Below are 20,944 nucleotides of genomic sequence, written 5' to 3' on the forward strand. Positions count from 1 at the left end.
CTATTTGTAAAGTCGTGCAGCTATCCATATTATCAAGAGTATAGCAATACCTTGTTGCTCTAATTTATTGATCAGTGTTTTTTGTATGACCCTGTCAAATGCTGAAGTTAAATCTATATAAATTACATCACAATTTTTTTCATTCATAGTTGTTACTGTATTGTTATAGAACATCATGTTACGGGTGGTAATAGATCTATTTTAACATATGCATGCTGATATGTGATTTCATGTTCCAACCTTTGCAATTATGACAACAATGTATCCAATATTAACTTCTCTATCATCTTTCCAGAACATGAAAGTAGACTTAAGAGTCTGTATGACTCTGGGTTTGTCCTACTCCCCTTTCAAGACCAGGTTTAATAAGCGCATGTCTCCAATCTTGAGGACTTTCCTCATATTTACATGACCTGGTAAATTATAGACATAATTACTGCAAGTCTTTGCTGATGTGTTTTCAGGTCATTAATAGTCATTCTGCCTCCTCCCTGTGCTGTGTTTAGATCCAGTTTGCATAGTTCTTTTTCAACATAATCTAATTTGATTTCACTATCTGAGGTTACATGGATGCCACTAGGACAACCTATCACCTGCTTTGTGGAGCAAAACTGTTTTGCATAAGAATTTGTAAATATAATCTATATTCTGTTGTGTCTGAGAATACATTTTAGAATGTACACACAGTTTATCAATTTGTATGTCTTTACTCTTTCCACATTTTATGTATCTATAAAATGTTTTCCTATTATGCTGAATATTTGAATATTTTTATATATACATTTTTCTTTATTTTGACCCACATGATGATTGGTTGGTCCAGCTTGTTTATTTGTTTCCAAAGCTGTAGCTCAATCTCTTTTCCATTTCTTATATTTTCTGTCACCTTACTAAAGTACCCTATTCTTATGGAAATAAATCCTCCTGACATTGTCTGCCTAGATCCTGATGTTAAACATTTTTCCCACATTACTTCTGCAGTTTTTCCACTGAATGCAACACTTCAATGAGTTATACACAGTGATGGTAATCTGTTATTAATCTTCTGTGCATTGGTTTAGATTTCAGTTTTGCAGAATTATCTAGGAACGAATTAACCTTTCTAAACCCACAATCAATGCACATCAAATGTGGTAAAACATGACATGAAGTAAAAGTAATTTCTTTAGGAGCATAAACAATGTCTAGTATGTTGCACTCCCTGGTACTTTTTTTTATAATCTGAAGCAATTGTTGTTCCTAAATATACATTGTAGATAATTTCCCTATAAATATTGGTGAATCAATATTATTCCAGTCTGTTTCTGCTAAATTTAAGTCCCCAGCCACTATTATTATTCCCTATTGCATTTCATGCAAGAAATGTATACATTCCTCTAGGTCATCAGCACTTGACTTTGGTAGTCTATACACTCCAACAATTATTATATGCTCCAGGGTTATTTTTATTTTCACAGTCACACAATTTATAGTATTGGAGTTATCATTGAACATGTAATAATCCCAGGCCTCATAACTATCTCTAATCCCTATCATAGCACCTCCACCTGTTTTTTGCTAGAATCATACCTCAACCTCAGAGCACGAAATTTGGACAAAGGCCCAAAAATAGGAAACATTTTTAAATATTGCTCTTACAAACATAGAAAGTTAACAGAATAACAGGTTTTGCATTGGCATGAATTTTCTGAAGGGTATGAAGTCTGAAACTCAGATGTCTATTTTCTAACTTCAATATTTAATGATTTGCCATAATTTGCCAGAAAACCACACTTTCATGAAAAACTGACCAAAAATATATGATACAAAAATCTGGACATTCTGCTTAAATCTGTACAGTTGAGTGGTACGAGTTAAAGATTTATACCATGACAAAACTGGTTTCTAGTCATTGTTCTTCAACCATGTTTTACAAACAATAATGACATCAAACTTATGGGAATGTAGCAAATTTTCCAAAAATAAAAAAAAAATGTATTAATGACCCTTGCATTTCATTGACAACCAAAGATGCATAAAATCTTGCTATCTTTGACCTGTTAAATGTTCACCCTCTCAAAAATCCTACCTTGTACTGTAAAATATCTGTTACAAAAATTCTCTTCCCCAACCTTGACAAGTGCATGCCATCCTGTGCGAATACGTGTGCTCCAAAGTAAGCTTGAATGCTCTACATATTTCCATTTTTTAAACCAGGACATTATTTTCATGTAGGTATTTACACCAAAAATGTGTTCATTCATGCTGACATGGCTCTCCTTTCTATATCTGACTTGTGAAAAATATGTCCTAACACCTGTACAAGCTATACTATCCAAGAGGGCTGTAAGTTCCATACTAATAGTCAGAGAGTCCTTGTGGATGAGATCATTTGTACATCCTTACAGTGAATAAAACAGATCCGTACTTCCTTACATTAAGGCATTCCAAGGCCTGCCTCACATCCTCTACGTTTGCTATTAGCAAGCATAATGCTATTCCATGCTCATTATCTTCTCGGCTAATGTAAGTATCCATACCATTAATAACGAATCTCCAACTACAAGAATATATTTTCTGACCATATCTGAAGAAACTTCAAGTTCTAATTCAGTATTACCAGCTCTATCAATTGTTATAAAGGAATGATCTTCATCACCACCAGTCTTACTAATCCCACTTTTTTCATGGCTTATTGCACTTGCAAGCATGCAGTTGTCATTCTGCTGGCTATGTACATCCACAGCTTGAGCCATGTTGGCAACATCTGTCTTTCTCGTCTTTTTTCTTACAGTAATGTTCCTCAATACTTCCACTTTGAATTTTGATTTCATCCTTTTCACGTGTTCTTGCCTCTTTTTTTCTAACCCTCTTTTGGAAAAATTATGCCTTTTTCTGTACAATTACTTTTTTTTTTTATCTAAAAATGTTACGTCTTGCAATCTGTGCGTTACATAAAGAAACATTCTTTTGAATATGTACTCTCTTTGCTTTACAGACATTTATCAGTTTATTTTTCTTCCTTGTTATTTGTTGTGAACTTCATCCTCTTTCTTTTATTTCCTTCTTTATGTTCTGAATCCTCAGACTGCTTAATACTTGAATCTAGATTTCCAAAGTTGTCAGTGGCATTATCTTGTTTAATAGGGTAAAAAAACAAGACTAAAACAAACCAATAAACAAAACAGCACAGAGACCCTCTGGCAGATGCAACTACACTTTTTTATTTAGCGCTTTCATCAGTGTTAAACCTTCAGCCTTCTTCAGAATAATACAAAACATAAAAAACACTTCCTTGTATACATAAAATCCTGTCACATGATCACAAATGGTCAAGAGACTGGATGTTCACCTTTCATGTCTCCATTAAAACCAATAATAAGAAAACAATGACAAGAAGGACAGCACTTGTAAATCTAAATGACTGTAGACCTGAGACGTACCTCCTTGGACTACATGAAAAGAGACATTGAGGAGCTCTCTGATTATGTAGCCCAGGCAGGTATGACCCTGACCTTGAGCAGTATCCTACCTTCACCAAGAATGATGCCACAATACAGAGATAAGATGATCAGCTTTAACAATTGGCTTAAACACTGGTGTCATTCAAAGGGGATCCAGTGTCTGTCTGCCTGGGATGACATGCTGGACAAGCCATGCTGCTTCAAGGGACGGCTTGCACCTGTCACCCTGGGATTCCGGATATTGGCAAAGGCTCTTGCCACCCCATAGTGCCTTTTTAGGCAAGGCTCAAATTCTAAACCTACCACCCTAGAACACAAAAAGGAAAAACTAAGGGTAATGCTGCTCAATGCCAGAAGTCTAAATCTCAAAATGCACGCACTCGAGGCCCTTCTCAGTATGGAGAACATCGATGTCTGTGCTGTGACAGAAACCTGGTTCAAGGCTCCTGAGAGCACCCCAGCTATCAGGTTTTACCTCATATCATGCGTTCGCCCCAAAATCCGGACAATACCAAGAAAGGAGGGGTATCCATATTCATCAAGGACACCCACACCTCAAGACTGGTGGCAACGCACGATGCATCGGAGACCATCCAGGTGCAATTAACCATAGGCAAGACTGTTCTGCAAATTGTAGCATGTTACAGGCCACCCTCACAAACTCAGGAACCTCACATGGCCTTCCTGAAAACACTAGAGGGGATAAATGTATCACCAAACACCATCATACTAGGTGACTTCAATTACCCTAATATAGACTGGGAACACTACTCAAGCCCAAACACCCTAGCCCAAAAGTTCCTGGAATTCATAAACTCAAATGCCATGGAACAACTAGTCACCATCCCCACAAGAGGAGATAACATACTTGATCTCATCATCACGAACATGGGAGCACAATGTTCAACACCGAGGTGTACCCCTCACTGGTGAGATCAGACCACAAACGAATCTCGCTGGAGGTCCTCATCCCACCCCACCTGAAATAAAAAGACCACAGTAAAGAACTTCTCAAAAGCCGACTTCACACTTCTAAAGACTAGTGTGGTCTCCTTTAAGGCCCCCGAGCGGCGGAAAACAGTACTCAAGCCGCTGAATCACTTACAAATGCCTTCTACCAGCACCTGCAGGACTGCATGGATAAGGCAATCCCAAGCAAAACAAAGACTCTTTGTACCAAAGGCAAGCGTCCAGTCTGGTGGACCCCAGCCATAAACAAACTCTACAACAAAAGGAGGAAGCTACTACAAGATAGAGCAAAATCCTTAAAAGGTAAGACACCCTTGATCACTATAAGTAAAAACTAAGAGCTCTCATAAAATCATCCAAAGCAAATTTCGAGAGAAAAATAGCTAAAGACTCAAAAGACAATCATAAGGCCTTCTTTAGCTATGTTAGAAACCTGGGAGGAAACTCCCAGATATGCTCAGAGCTAGTTCAAAATGATGTGAAGATTACTGATCCTACAGACATTGCCAACATACTGGCTGACAGGTTCAGTGCAAACTTCTCCCCAAAAGGAGAGATATCTATACCAAACGATTGCAGCCCCCAAACATCTCCAGCCCAAGTGAGAACTGCTCTCTCCAAAGCAAAAACACAGCATCCATGGGACCTGATGGTGTCCCCGGCTGTGTGCTCCATGAACTCAATGAGGAATTAAACCCACAGCTAGGACAGCTGTTTAATCCAAGTCTTACCTCTGGATACGTACCCAGGGAGTGGCGCACTGCAACTGTGGTACCACTTCACAAAGGCGGTGCCTCCACCGACCCTGGAAATTACCGCCCCATTAGCTTGACAAGCCTTATCTGCAAAGCCATGGAGAGGATCATAATGGACCTCATAAATAAAGACATAGGGAATTTGCAGACTTTGGATCCAACCCAGTTTGGCTTTGTCAAAGGCAGATCATGCCTTTTAAACTTGGTTGACTTTTTCGAAACAGTCACCAAAGCCATTGATGAGGGAAAGGCAGTCCATACAGCCTACCTCGATCTGGCTAAGGCCTTCGATACAATACCCCACTCGGGTATCATTGAAAAACTCATCAGCTTAAATGTCAACCCATACATCACAAGATGGGTTGCAAACTGGCTGAGTGACAGAACCCACAGGGTCAGAGTTGCTGGCGCCATGTCAGACTCAAAGCCTGTCACAAGTGGTGTCCCACAGGGCTCAGTCCTGGGCCCACTCTTGTTTGGCATCTACTTTTCCAAAGTACAAGCAAACACAGGAGGGTTATGGCTGACAAAGTTTGCAGATGACTGCAAACTGGGCCATAGTAGAAAACACATCTGATACAGATATCCTTCAGAAGGGTCTCACAGAAACGGATAACTGGTGCCAGAGCCACGGCCTAAAGTTAAATGCCAAAAAATGCATAGTCATACCCTTCGGGAAAAACAAGGTTACCCCTAGCTACCAAATAGGTGGCAATCCACTGAGCACAGAAGAAGTTATCAGGGACCTGGGGACCCAGGTTGATAGTAGTCTGTCATTCGACACCCATGTAGCTAAAGTAGTTAGGAAGACCTTCTACATTGCCCACCTTATCATGAAGGGATTCTCATCTAGATCAAGGGAGGTCATAGTCTCCCTTTACTCATCACTCATCAGGCCAATGATTGAGTACAATGCCCCATTCGGAATGTATCTGACCCGACACTTGCAGCAGCTGGAGAGGCCACAAAAGTTCCTCACCAAAAGGATAAAGGGTCTCAAAATCTGTCCTATGCTGCCCGACTGAAAGAACTCCAGCTCTATTCAGTCGCCATCGCTTGCTCAGAGGTGACCTTTGCCTAACATACAAGGCCATGTCAAACCCAGATTTGATGAATATGCTTCACCTCAAAAATCTAGATCCATCAGAGCCACAAGGGCGGAGACTTAAACCTTGACACGGCTATTAATAGGACGTGCTGGAGGGATAGATTCATCACCCAAAGACTCCCTATGCTGTGGAACAAAATCCCGGTACATGTGAGGCAGAGTACCTCGCTGGCCTTGTTCAAGAGAAATCTTGAACAATGGATGGGAGATCACAGATATACCCCAGGGATAACCTCAGTGTCACTGCTCGACAGAGGCACAGCAAAATAATGGGTATAGTTCCCCATACTAAAGGGGTGGCGTAAGCCACAAAACGATGGGCTAGGCTTGTAAATGCCCTCGGGCAGATAGCCTAGTATGAACCTATGAACCTATGAACCTATAAATGTGCCCCAAAATATGATGAATGAGTTCCAAATCAACAACTTTAAAGCCATAAAACATATTAATTACATTCATCACTAAAACAATACATAACACCCCTTTTTTTCCTCAAATCTCAAATATGAAATTCAGCCTTTAATTTGAGAAGACTAGAAATGGATATCATGTCATTGAGCCCTGGTGGATGTGTGGCATCACACCAGTTCCTTGTATTTAAGGAACAATGCAATTGGTCCCCCACCCCGGTTCACCACTTGTTCTATTGTACAAAATTTAAAGTGGTGGTTACGGAATTCATGAATGTGTTTGGTGAGTGCATTGTTCATATTACCTTTACGTATATCATACAAATGTTGATAAATAGGTTTGTTAAAACTATTAATGGTCTTTCCTATGGAAAAATGTTCACATTGTTAGCAAATAGCTATATATACCAAACATTTGCTTGAACAATTAAACCTCTGTTGCAGAGCCACCCTACCCATGGGCGGCTCGTCCTATTGGACTGCCGCCCTCCCACCTAAAAAAAAAACAAAAAAAATCTGTAAAAACAAAAAATTCACTGGCCCCGATCCCCTCCTCCAGACTGCCTTACCAGCAGTCCAGATAGGGACAAACAGGTACCTAGCAATCATTGCTGTGAGATACCAGGATTCTGTGCGGTGACAACCGCACCGCACAGAGGAGCTCCGGACTGCTTCAGCCGCAGTCAGAAGACTCAGAACCAATGAGAGGACTGAGCTGCTCTCGCGGGACTTGCGAGATTTTCAGTGCGTGGTGCGTAGGCTTCATGGATGGAAACAGGTTGCTTTGGTCGCTGGGCTGGTAGGTGAAGGAGCAAGGGGGGTGTGTGGATTGCTTCATGTGTTCGTTCGGTTGCAGGGGTCGCTAATCGCTGGATTTCGTTCGGTGGATTACTTGGGCTGGTAGGAAGTCGCTGAAGGAGCTGATCGCTGGATTTTAGTATCGGGCAGGTGTGTTCGTTCGATGGATTACCTGGGCTGGCTGGTAGGAGGTCGCTGATCGCTGGATTACTTGGGCTGGCTGGTAGGAGGTCGCTGATCGCTGGATTACATGGGCTGGTAGGAGGTCGCTGAAGGGAGGTGTGTATGTGTGTGCGTGTGTGTACTTCATCTTATATCCAGGAGGTGTGAGATGGGAGTTGTCTTGCTGCCATTTATAATTGGTCTGGATTTTGTTCCTTGCACACTACAATGGTAACAAGCAGCACTTATCCACTTTACCATTTCAGATTCATCAGTTTGATTTTGAAAAGTCAAAGTTTCCTGAACAGTACAGTTTTTTTATGGCTTGCAAGAAATAAAAAGCCTGGGCAGTATTGTAAAATGCAATCTCTTTAGCTGCCATGTCACAATGTATTTCCCTTTAACATATGGGAACTATTAGTTTTATAAGCAGCACATTTTATCACAGCTATTTCCTCTCCGTAATAAAAAATGCAGCTAATAGTTGACTAACAAAATACTACCTTTTGCCAGAAAATCTGATAATGATAGGGAGCACAACTCTTGCCACAATGTCATGAAGTCATGTGTTGTTCCAAAAGCATATCCGGAATTTGTACATGTACTTTCTGTCTTTCCTTGGTCTACTTTATGTACTTCAGTATTTGTTATTAATTCAGAAACTTTTTCTGACACATTTCCACTTAATTTTCCAAGCAACAAGACTTGATCAACAGTACACATGGCAAATGCTGCCATAACTGATCCATCCTGTCTCTGAATACATGAACCATCCACAATAAGGATTGGATTTGCATTCTGAGGTAGAACATCTTTTACATCAAGCCTTGGAGAAAGCACAGGGTTAACAATAAAAACCTTCTCTGTTTGGGATAAGAGTGGCAGGATTTAATGGAGGGCATATAATAATTCTTATTAAATATGGGTTATTTAATAGCATGAGTTCATACTGGGACAAACCCAAAGCTGAGAAATACTGGGTCTTGGTTTTCAACAGAAGAGCTTTTACTGACTGCAAGATTGCTATGAAAGTTTCATTTTTTTGTGTGATGGCAGATATCATGCCAATGAGTCATGATGTGGCAGATACATCTCTAAGACAATGTGGGAGTGTAACAGCTATGGGGTCTGTGTTACTGCTGAAGGAAGCTACAGGTATAAAGTTAGTATTTCTGTGTTGTGCTAATAACTCTTACTCTACATATAGGCACTCACAACAAAACAGCAAAAACATATTATTTAGAAAAGATTATCAGCTGAAGAGCAGTTTGGTTATGGTTTTTAATTGAGTCAGTGCATGCTTGTGATGATCTCACTAGGATAAACAGCTCTGGAGCATCCTTAAGTTATTCTAAAAAAGGTTTTATTATGTCTGTGAAGTTAGAAATCCATTGTCTACAATAGTCTGCTGAACCAAGAAAGACTGAGTTGTTTAAGGGTTACTGGATATGGCATGTATTAAATAGCAATAACACAAAAAGGTAAAATGTGTTGAGGTCCTATAAAAAGAAGATGGCCCAGGTATTGAACCTGTGGTTTTGATAACTGCATTTTTTTACTTTAAACTCTCCATTTCATAGTTCAGTTAAAAGAAAAAAAAAAGTATTGTGCTAACAATGCAAAACCAAATGTGATGCTAGAAGTGAAGCATTAATATACTATCAAAATAGATCCACACCAGAATTGGATTTTGTCCAGTTGTCATTTCTTTTCTTGTGCAAATAGAGTCAGTGACTATGCAGCCCTGTGGTAATCTAGTCCAGGTGTACTGCTGACCTTTATTTGCAAAGATAAATAAGTACTTACTACCTGCATGAATCGAGATAAAGAAAAAAGCAGGAAGAATTATCAATGACTGCAAAGATACTTGAATTACAGGAATCAAACATAGGTTTAAAACAAAGTTTTGTACTGATGGAAAATTGGGCAGGGCTGTCATATTGCCAGCTCTCAAATACTGCATAAAGCAGTAGGTTTCTTTACCTTGGTGTTGTACTGGTAGCCTAAGTGTATTACACAGACTCATGCTTGGCAGTGTCATACACTGCTGAAGCACTGCCGATAAAACAAGTCTGATTCCATTTTCCATTTCCAAACAACAAGAGTATTGCATTACTTATGTTAGGGGATCATGGGGTCCAGAGTACATTTTCAGGTTTGATAGCTTTTGTCACAACAGTTTCATTGTCATGGCAAGTCCGACGTTATGCTAAGACAGACTGCAGCAGTTTCTCTTTATTTATGGTACTAGAAACCTTTGCAAATTCCAAGGCAGCAAAAACTCCTTCCTCATCCTAGTGTATATGTGGATGTATGCATTCACTAGGAATGTTTAAGAAAATGCTATCAACAGTACGTTAAATGCCATACTTCAGGTCTCTACTCAAACAATTCAGAGATGCTGAAGTTCCAACAATAAATGCATGATTATCTTGCAAAGGACCTATTAGAATGAGTACTGAAGTGGTTTCAGAATAGTCCACTGGGACACCAGAGGCTCTAATCTTAGCGGTCTGTTGTTTAGGCAGTTGGTGAAAATGGAGGACAGGACAGGACATGATGAAGGTTTGTATATAATTTTGTGTGTTGTCATTGCATGCAGAACATACAGTGTCTGTAATGTCAAACCAAATGCTCCTATGTGGACATGTCGCTATGACCCATGCTGACCAAAAATGTATCCACCTAGGATTAACTTCTTGGATTTCATTAGAGGCCCCTCTTCCCATTGGGAAATCCCATTTCTTCCTTCCTGCCAAAATAGGAGAGCCAGTATTCAGTTATTCACTCATATATTATATATATGGCCACCCACTCTGGTGCAGGGTCCAGTACTCAGTCCTGGCTCATCTGTTCCATTCTCAAGGCTTAACCTCTGTGTCATTGGGACCAACTCACTGACTGCACATTTAACAGACCCTTACCACACTCTGTTAGACAAAGTGCTCCAGAAGACAAACATCTGACCAAAATGCTTACTTTAAGTCCCAAAAAAAAAAAAAAAATTAATATGCTGAAGACAGTTCTCCTACCCACACCCAGCACTCACCTTGTACCAATAGAAATGTTCATATTCTGTTATTGCAACATATCCTTTTATTCTCCTTAGTTCTCTCAACATCTGGCAATCACAATTAATTCCACAAGGGTGATGATCCAGAATGAAGACTCAGCACACCCCTGTGAATCATCGCTGGATAACTGGAATCACAGACTACACGCTTTTGACCCAACCTAGCCTGAACATTTTTGGCCTATGCTAATTGAAGCATCTAACCTTTCCAACAGGCCATTGAACCTTTGGCTCCCCTGTCCCACTCCTGTCTCACCTAGCTTAAAACCTCTCATCACCATAATCAAGGTTTTCCCATTACAGTGTGTGTGTGTGTGTGTGTGTGTGTGTGTGTGTGTGTGTGTGTGTGTGTGTGTGTGTAATGCCCAAGTTACTATATACTGGTGGCTAGAGAGAACAAATGGTGGTGGGTAGAGATACCCAGGCTTGAACCCTGTACCTTGTATGCAGGTGTTAAGGACCTGAATTCCCTACCCACCACCATTTATAAAAAAAAAAATGCAGATTTTTGCTTCATATTTGATCTGATCTGTTGCTCGTAATATCTGTGGTTTCTAAATGTTGCAATGCTTAATATTTGATGGTGCAGTGGTAGCATTGTTGCCTCACAGCTGAAGGTTCTCAGGTTTGATTCTTTGCTGGGGTGCCTTCTGTGTGGGGTCTGCATCTTTTCCCTGTGTTTGTGTGGGTTTGATTTTGTGTCTTCCTATGTTACTTACAAAGACATGTCTGCATTATTTCTTCCTGAGCCTCTGCTGAAAATTGTTTTTTTGTTTCAAGTCAGATTGTCCTGATTAACAAATGTTAAATAAAATTGACAGGCATTTGAATTTCTGACTTCAGGTTTCTGAAAGTTTAATTCCTTTCATATTTGATGGTGCAGTGGTAGCATTGTTGCCTCACAACTATAGGTTTTCTGGTTTGATTCTTGGCTGGGGTGCCTTCTGTGTGGAGTCTGCATCTCATCCCTATGTTTGTGTGGATTTGCTCTGGTGTCCTGCCATTTTACAAAGACATGTGTCTGCAGTATTTCTCCCTGAGCCTCTGCTGAAAATTGTTTTTGTTCCGTTCTGTCAGAAGTAAAATTCACAGGCATTTGAATTTCAGACTTCATATTCTTCAGAAAATACATAGTAATACAACCTTTTATTCTAGCAATTTTGTAAGTTTATAAGATGAATATTTGAAATTTGCCCTTATTTTTGGGACTGTATTACCCCATTACTGGCTTTGTCCAGGTTTTTTGTGCTAAGGTTGACAGCTATGGCAAGAACTGAATTCACTGAATATGTTTTGAGGGCTGTATTCCCTCATTACTGGGTTTGTCCAGGTGTTTTGTGCTAAGAGGTTGACAGCTATGGTGAGAACTGAATTCATTAAATGATAGCCATTTAAGTTTCAGTCTTCCTCGCTTTCACAAAGCAGCTGATTTGGCATAGTGATATGTTGCTCTGACTCTTTTGCACAGGGACCTTGACAGTAAAATGTATGGTGGTAACACAGCATTTTATTCTAGCAACTTTCCAAGATTATACAAGCAATGTTTACTGTGTCCCTGGTTTTTGGCCTTTTGACCCCCCCCCCCCAATAAATTTGGCTTTTTCCAGATTTCTTGCGCTGCGAAGTTGAGATGCAGTTGAGTACTGAGTAGATTTTACAAGGAGCTGAGAGCTGCAGGGGAAGAGAAGCTTAGTGCTGCTTATGCTAGGTCAGCTTGCATTGTTACTAGCACAACAGGTTGTGTACTTGCTTTTGATGCAGAAGGTTGTTGGTTCTACTCCCACAAGGGGTGAATGCTGCTGTACTGAAAAAGTTAAGATGCTAATTATGAGCCTGTTATCAGTTTGCCATCCATTTCCTATTGCAATATTACTAGCTTATTTTTAATGTAATAGATTTATTTAATGTGGAATTATTTAGATGACTTTTTTACTTCTTCAGAGATTGTGCATATTTACTGATAATGGTGTGCATATTTACTGATAATGGTGGACTGTAGAACTGTGCATATTTACTGATAATGATGGAATGTAGAATTGTGCATATTTACTGATAATGGTGGACTGTAGAAATTTGAGTAGACTTATGATGGAAATGTTCTGAAGTGGGCAGTTTTGTCATTATGGGTGCATGCATTTTGTTTCATTGTTTACTGGAAAGATGTTCTGAATTGGGCAGTTTTGTCATTATTGGTGCATGCGTTTTGTTTCATTGTTTACTGGAAAAATGTTCGAAACAATAGGAAGGTGTATCAAAGAGCACATGTATGTTTCATATGCAAGGGGCCTATGATTTGAAAACAGCCCAGAATTAATCTTTATCTGCCACTGGTAAAATGTATTATCTTTGAATGTGGTTTCAATGAATGTGACTTTCCAGGGCAGAGAAGTTTTAATGCTAAGTTTGTTTAGCAGATGTCTTAGTGTTTGTGATGTAAAATGCAAAATAAAACTTTCAAATGAAGTCCAAATCATCATAGAAGTAAATCAGTATGCACATTAGTGTTTATGGTAAATGGAGTGAAATAGCCAAGTAATGGATCATTGGAATGGCTGCAGGGGGAGGCTCCATTCGACCATGATTTTGTGAGGGGGAAGGGTGACAAACTTAAAGACAGCCCCAGCTGAACTATACCTCTCAACTGTCCAGATTTACAAAGAATTAATAGATTTTTGCTTCTTATTTTTGGTTTGTTCCTCATAGAATTTGTGGTTTTCTGGCAAATCATTTAGGAATTAAGTCACTAAATAATGACACACTAGTTTCAGACTTCATAACCTTCAGAAAAATGCATGCTAAAGTAAGACCTGTTGTTCTATCAACTGTCTCAGTTTATACAAGAGCAATTTTAGTACTGTTTATATGTTCCCCCAATATATTTGGCCTTGTCTAGATTTACTGCATTAACAGGTTGAGAGGTACATGCAAATAAATTGCTTTATAGAATTAGGCATAGCCAAACCTCTCAAATGTCCCTGATTTTGGCACAAAATGTTGCTCTTCCCCCTAATAATCCCTTTGCAAAATAGAAATTTTGGAAGAAAACATGGAGGGTTTACAATTAAGAAATAACTGTAATAATCAGAGTTATAGATTACTTTTATTTCAGAAATGCATGCAGATTATTTTATTTTGTCAGCTGCTCAAGTTAGCAGTACTAATATTGTGTCCCTTCTTTGACAGGTTCCCAGCTGTGTTGTGTGGCTATTTTATATTTTTACATTGGTCCATTTTTCATACAATTGTGGGGTTTTTTTGGCAAATTAGTGACAGATCATTAAAGACTGAAGTTAGAAAATAATGACAGACATTTGAGTTTCAGATTTCATACCATTCAGAAAATTCATACCAATGCAAGACCTATTCTATTATCTTTCTAAGTTTATAAGAGCAATATTTAAAAATTGTCTTTATTTTTGGGCCTTTGTCCCACTTCTTTGTATGGCTTTGTCCAGATTTCTTGCTCTGAGGTTGAGAGGTATGACAAATGTGTCAGGGCCATCACAGTCAGCCAGAGACATTTCAAATTGTGACATACTTGTTGCACCCCACTCTCCCATGTAGTGACTCTGGATGTGTCGAAGCAAGGCAAGGAGTAGTTATGCAGTGTAAATGTGCAGAGTATTTCCCCCCCCCCCATCCAAGGTAGAGACAAGTACTAGAGAGTGGCTTTTCATCTGTCCTTGATTTTTGCAGAATGGTCTGGTTTCGGTCATATTTTTTGTACTGTTGATTTATGCTTATTACTCAAAGTGTCTGTTGCTCTGTGTTTAAGTAGCAATACTTTAATGACCATCAGGTAAGCTTGGCTGAGATCGTAAGATGCAAGTAAGCTTTAATAAGCATACTGTTAAAGAATTGCCAACATTGAAAGCCTTTCTGTTGTTGCCATGTAGAGAATACTTAACTAGATAATGTATAAGCCTTGGGTATTGAAATGCATATGACAGTATTTGTAATAAAGGACAGGATTACATTATTTTAAGAAGCTCATTACACTTGGAGACTTCCAGTCATCTCTGCAGGCTTTACCCGTAAACTAAACAGAATGCCAATCATGTGGTCCATAACCTGTACAGTAATCCTTTTAAGCAATGTATCTTGAGCTTATTTCTTGTTTGCTTTTCATGTTTTATTTTGATCATGTTTTCCCCATGAAACAAGTAGATAGTGGTCAGGCAGTAGGTCTTTTTTTGGATAAGAAACATTTTTACAAGTGGGGGCATCAGAGATTTCTACTTTCAGCATGTTACTTGGTACTTTAATAAAGCTGAATATAAATTATAATTAGAACTGCAGTGCAAGAAGTGGTTTGAGTTGAGTGCTGCTTGTTTTTCTTATACTTGATTTTGACTGGCATTTCATTAATGTATTTAAAAAGTAATTTATTTTTTCATGCCTCACAACCTTTTTGTTTCCATCTAGATATTAAGTAAGCTGTCATGCAGCCAATGCATTGAAATAGTTTTATTCTTCTACACTTCATTTTGTTTTGATTGGACTCTCATAATGACGGTTTGGCACCCAGGGCAGTGTATTTAGTTAGTTTTTGTGGTTTTGAGCACAGCTCCTCTCATTTCTAGTTGGCCACACCCCTTCCCATTGACCCCACACACTCAGCTGTCTCCTGCAGCCCCCCATTGATTTGAAGTCACCAGCCGCCACTGACCTTACCATATCCTTTAATATATACAGCATTGTTCTCCATAATGTGGGGACATTGTGCGCAGTGCCCGCATTTCATCATGTGTCCTGTTTCACCGAAACACCTTTCTCTAGTATGTTTTTAATACTAAAATCTTTTTTTGTATACTATCAATGGTTTCTCGCCTATTTTTCTTATATGTTCCCCCTCACTCTCAAAAAGTGCCTAATTATTGATGATCACTTCCTTAATGTTGTCAAACAAAGCATTACCATGGCATTTGTAAAAGGCTCATTATACCAAGACCCCCCCATTAATATTCCAAAACGTGCACACTGATTGGCCAGCGTGCACGTTGTAAATCGACTTATACCAATGGAAAAAGGTCCGGTCGCCCGGACTTTTTCCATTAGTATAAGTCTCTTAAAACACCGTCTCGCTATGTTAAAAGAGTTTAACATAGCGACACAGGTTTAAAAAAAGCAACGGAGATCTCCGTTGCTTTTTTTTAAAGCTGTCTCGCTATGTTAAACTCCTTTAACATAGCGACACAGTGTGTAAAAAGCAACGGAGATCTTGCTTTCTCAGTTGCTTCTTTTTTAAGCCTGTCTCGCTATGTTAAATGGGTTTAACATAGTGAGACAGCTTTAAAATAAGCAACGGAGATCTCCGTTGCTTATTTTAAAGCTGTCTCGCTATGTTAAACCCATTTAACATAGCGAGACAGTAAAAAGCAATGGAGATCTTGCTTTCTCCGTTGCTTTTGGCCACAGCTCTGATGTACTGAGTAGGCATGCGCAGTACATCAGAACTGCCGCAGATACCAGACAGCTGCGGAAGGGCAGCAAAGAGGCATTATACAATGCCATTATTTAAGAAAAGTAATTATTTCTTTTCTTAAATAATGTCATAGTATAATAGCAATAACCCACTTCTGGGTGTGGGTAATGCGGGATTTACCCACGGTTGTCTTTGTTGGGTAAATCCCGCATTACCCACACTCAGGCGTGGGTTATTGCTATTATAACCTCCCCATTCTGTTCTACCCCTTCTATAGTTGCCCTCCTTTCCACGGATGCTGCACTTAATAGGGGTAGAACTGTCCTTCATATCTCTTTTTAGTGACTTAATCAAATATTGGATCAATGAAGTTACTGGGGTATCCTCTCCTTTTGAACATGTCTTTAACAGTGTATCTATCTCTTTTCAGGTACACCCTGTAATCACTTACCATCCTAGCCAACTTGACCGCCTGACCATTGGATAAAGATCTTTTTTGGTGTACAGGGTGGTCAACTTTCAAACTGCAACAAAGCATTGGAATGGGTGGGTTTCCTATACAATCCAGATGTAAAGGTCTGGTTCTATCTGTTCTTACAATTAAAAATATCTAAAAAAAACATATAGTATCAAGATCGGTGTTCATTGTAAATTGTAAAAATTGGGTATTTATGTTTAGAAATGTGAAAATCTCACTCAACTGCTCATAGGACCCTTCCCAAAATATAAGCATATCATCAAGGAACTGCCCACAAAACTTACAATACTTTTACAATTCTGATTTAAACAGTGTGGTGGTTTCCCACTGAGCCAAATAAATATTCGCAAATAGGGGGGCACAAGCCCCATTACTACACCTGTTTTCTGTCTAAATAGTTGATTTTCAAAAGTTATAAAGTTGTTCTCAAGTACAAGTGCCATTAGGGTCCTGAACATCAAAATCCTGGAGTGACTAATAGTGGTGTTAGTACAAACAAAATCATAAAACATAATGATACCTTTGTCATGGGGGATTGCTGTGAACAGGTCTTTGACATATATTGTAACTAAAATAAGAAGGTCAGAACAATGTTCACTGTGAATTTTCTTTAGGCAGTCCCAGGAATCTTTTAGTGTGTGTTAAAACATACTTAAGGATTTTTTTAAACTAAAATTAATAAACTTGGCCAATGTAAAATCTTTGATGCTTTTGATAACTATTTACTTGTTTAATAGAGGTTGAGTGACCTTTACAGACAACAGACATCTTTTCATAAATGTGTTCTATTTGTTCTTTGCCTGACATTATTTATCTCATTAGTCCAGTCATTACTATATGCAACGGTTCTTCAAGCTGTGCCAATTGCACAAGTGCAATCAACATCAGTAAGTCTAGACTTACTTCTAATAATGGCAAGCAAATCATTACTTTTGACATGTGGAGCACAGAACACCAGTGTTATCAGGTGTTACCTTTAAATATACATCAATAGAAGGTCACCAGGCTTCAGGATATGGATACTTTTGAGGCAGAAAGCGACACTATTAGATGTATTGACAAGATGAAGTTCTTATAATTTCTGCCTAATGCAGAATGATGGTAATAACAACTAGGTTTCCCATTTTTTGCATGGACTATTTGCCTATAATTGCTGAAGCTGTACATCTGCTTAAAGACTTACAATTACATAAGAAAATAAGTTTAGCTGAATCCCAACAACATGAATGACACTCTTCTGGATAGCACATAGCATTGATGGAATCATTTCTTTCAGATGACAGTAACTACTTCTATAGGAAAGCTAAGACTCAATAAATTTGTTATACCTCCTTTTGTTTGTACAGTTGCAATGACTACTTCTACAGTTTGCGGTTTTAAGACAGTCTGCTTTCTTCCAACCACAACTGTAGTGATTTCTAAAGTATGTCTGCTAATTTAGGCTCAGAAGAAAACAAGGTCAAGCTCAGCATTTTTTGCATTCCAATCAAGAGAAGTAGAAGTTATTAACTTTTGTATGTCAAACAGACCTGCGGTGAGTATTTCAAAGAATGTTAAAGCAGATATTTGAAAACACAAGCATTAGTACAGTAAAACGTTCTTAACTTAGTTGACAAGTGGAGAACAATCATCGATATGTCAAGTGCAGTAATTTATTTATTTCATAGTATTCAGGTGCTTAATAAATGTACCATTTGGTGCCAAATAGTCCTAGATAAATAAAATTGGCCAAGTAGTAACTAAAATAAAAAGTTAAATTAAGGGGGGGGGTCATAAGCTAGATATGGTGGTTATTTTATAACGCAAGTATTACAACCAACTTGAAGTATAAATTGTTAAATTTAATGTTACTGTTATATTATTGCCATGGTTGTATGTTAAAACAACAATGTTAAAACAACAAATTAAAATTCTCAAGGCACAAAATAAATGTTAGCTATGGTAACACTGTATTACTAAAAGACACATCATGCTATTCTAAATACAAGAACACACGACCGAAGTGCATGTTGTTTAAAATGCTGAACACTGTAAGGGCGACGATTTCCTACGGTTACAGCACATTCGAATGTATGAATAGTTCCCCAAAAAGTCCTGGTATGTGCTTCAGATATTGACTTCACCTGAAGTGTAGACTTGTGATAAGCAAGTACAATAAGGACTTCAGTCATTAAACAATGGCAAGCAATGAATTATTCTCAAACATACACGCAATAAAAAATCGTGTTAGTGATTCCTTCAAGCAACTCAAAACTTTAAATCATGGCGTGGAAGCAACTTGGTTTCTTCTGATTCTACATGCATTGATGATGGAGAACATGTCATTTACAACTAGATCAAAGGCCAGATCTCTATAATGCCATATTTAAAAAGACAAATTGCCGGTGATTTAACAAAACAACCAAGCCCTGAAATACAGGCTGCTGCCTAACACGTGAAGTGTTTTTCATAGACCAGTACCTTAAATAAAGTATTTAAAACAAAAGACGCGAAAATCAGTTAACACATACCAATATAAATACGTCCTCTGCAACTGTGCCCTTCTTTCTTCTTATATGATTAGCTTTTATTAATTAACAAACAGAAACTAGAAGCTCGGGGAATCATATGATCGGTTCGGTCACGTGTTTACATTCCGTCGGCTGACCTACTACCGGAACTTGATTGAGAAAAGAAAACAAGATGTTTCTGAGTAAGCACTTTTTGTAATGGACGTGTGTGTCGATAACATTACGTGCTTAGAAAGTGCGACTCTGTGGGCAGCAAAGTAGTCATTCGTCAGGTTAGGGTCTGCATCGAGACACTGAAAGCATTTATCTGAAGCGCACGTCATTAATGGGCTAGTTTTGAGTCTGAAAGTTCACTGTTACATTTCCATAATGAAATGATTTGGCAGACGTTCGTTAAAACGTTAAAAATAAACATGGTAAATAATATAAAATAATGTTAATTCATAAAAAGAATTACTAAGTTTGAGGAATCTGTCAATAACTACTAAGCTAGAACTTTAGTACATTGTCCACGTTTTGTCCAGTAGGGTTGCTACCTTTTCGAATGCCCCATTTTTGTAGGAAAGTGAGATTTTGCAGGACAGCACATACCCATGGCCAGTACGACAATGTGAGGTATTGCCAACTATGCCGGGAGATGTAGGGCAGTGGATGTATAACATATACCAGCACAGCTAGCTGGAATTTGTGTAAAGAATTACGTCATTTTGTATATAAAACTGATTTGTATAGATTCTTGTGTTGAAAAATGTATTTGTAAAGCTCCTTGTGTTAAAAAATTATCAACAGTGTGCCCTGCGGGGCAAAAAAGAAATCTACTTGCATTATTGTAACTGTTTAAATCTATATTTTGTAACAGATGATACTGGAAGAGAAGAGGTTAATCTCAATACACCTGAGAAATAGTAAGAAAATTAAATTACTGGGACTAGGCAAATGAAGATGTTATATCACAGTTTTAAATGAAACCAGAGAGTCAACGTCTATAACAAGCATGGTTTGTAGTCTCTGTAGGAGTAGAACTTTTAATTGTTTTATGACTTCCAGAAGCTGCACCAGATCTGAGCAATGCTCTTGTGTGTGTATCATTGACATGTAGATGGTCGATCCTGGCAGTTTCCAGCAATGGCGGGTTGCATAAGAACTAGAAGTCAGATGACCAGATGTATGTGATGTCATTCTGGAATGCATTACTAAAGTAATGCTTAATACTAGTTGAGACTGAAATCTTGCAGAAGTCTGCTTCTTGGAACCTGACATAGAAGGATCCCTCACCTACTTCATCTTTCCTTCCTCTAGTAAGTGACCAGGGATAGTAATTCTCTAAATCAGTTAGGAAAATATAGTGAGATTACTTAATTGGGGTTGTTCTGTTTCTGTCTGAATCTATTCATCTGTGTTATTTTAATATTTCATGTGGTTGAAACTCTGGTGTCTACTGTAAATAGATATTTGTATTTTCATGTTCTTTTATTATTATTAAATATATTTAAACTTTTCATTGTGGCTGGTCCTTTAGAGAATATTTTAACCTCCTGGGACCTCTCCTGCTTTGTATCTACTTCTCTGAAGTACAGGCTTACACAGAAGGCCTCTGGCTGACGAAGTTCGCAGATGACTGCAAACTAGGAGCCATAGTCAAGTCCCCAAATGATGTGGGCATCCTACAGAAGGGCCTCACTGAGACAGATGCCTGGTGTCAGAGCCATGGCCTCAAGCTCAATGCCAAAAAGTGCAGTGTCATCCCCTGTCGTAAAAACTCTGTACCCATGAACTATCACATAGGCAGCAATCTACTTAACACTGAATGCGT

General features: G+C 38.6%; 1 protein-coding gene across 1 annotated transcript in view; it reads right to left on the bottom strand.

The window, feature by feature from the left end:
- Positions 1-19,330, bottom strand: part of LOC122799902 (glucosamine-6-phosphate isomerase 1) — a 344,019-nt gene extending 324,689 nt beyond the window's left edge. Inside the window, exon 1 of the mRNA XM_044069285.1 lies at positions 19,132-19,330. The gene's annotated coding sequence lies outside the window, so the exon portion shown is untranslated. The remainder of the gene's footprint in view (positions 1-19,131) is intronic.
- Positions 19,331-20,944: the final 1,614 nt, after the last annotated feature.

The sequence above is a fragment of the Protopterus annectens genome, chromosome 4.part0 (genome assembly GCF_019279795.1).
Source record: "Protopterus annectens isolate FY-2018-M chromosome 4.part0, PAN1.0, whole genome shotgun sequence".
NCBI classification, from domain to species: domain Eukaryota; kingdom Metazoa; phylum Chordata; order Ceratodontiformes; family Protopteridae; genus Protopterus; species Protopterus annectens.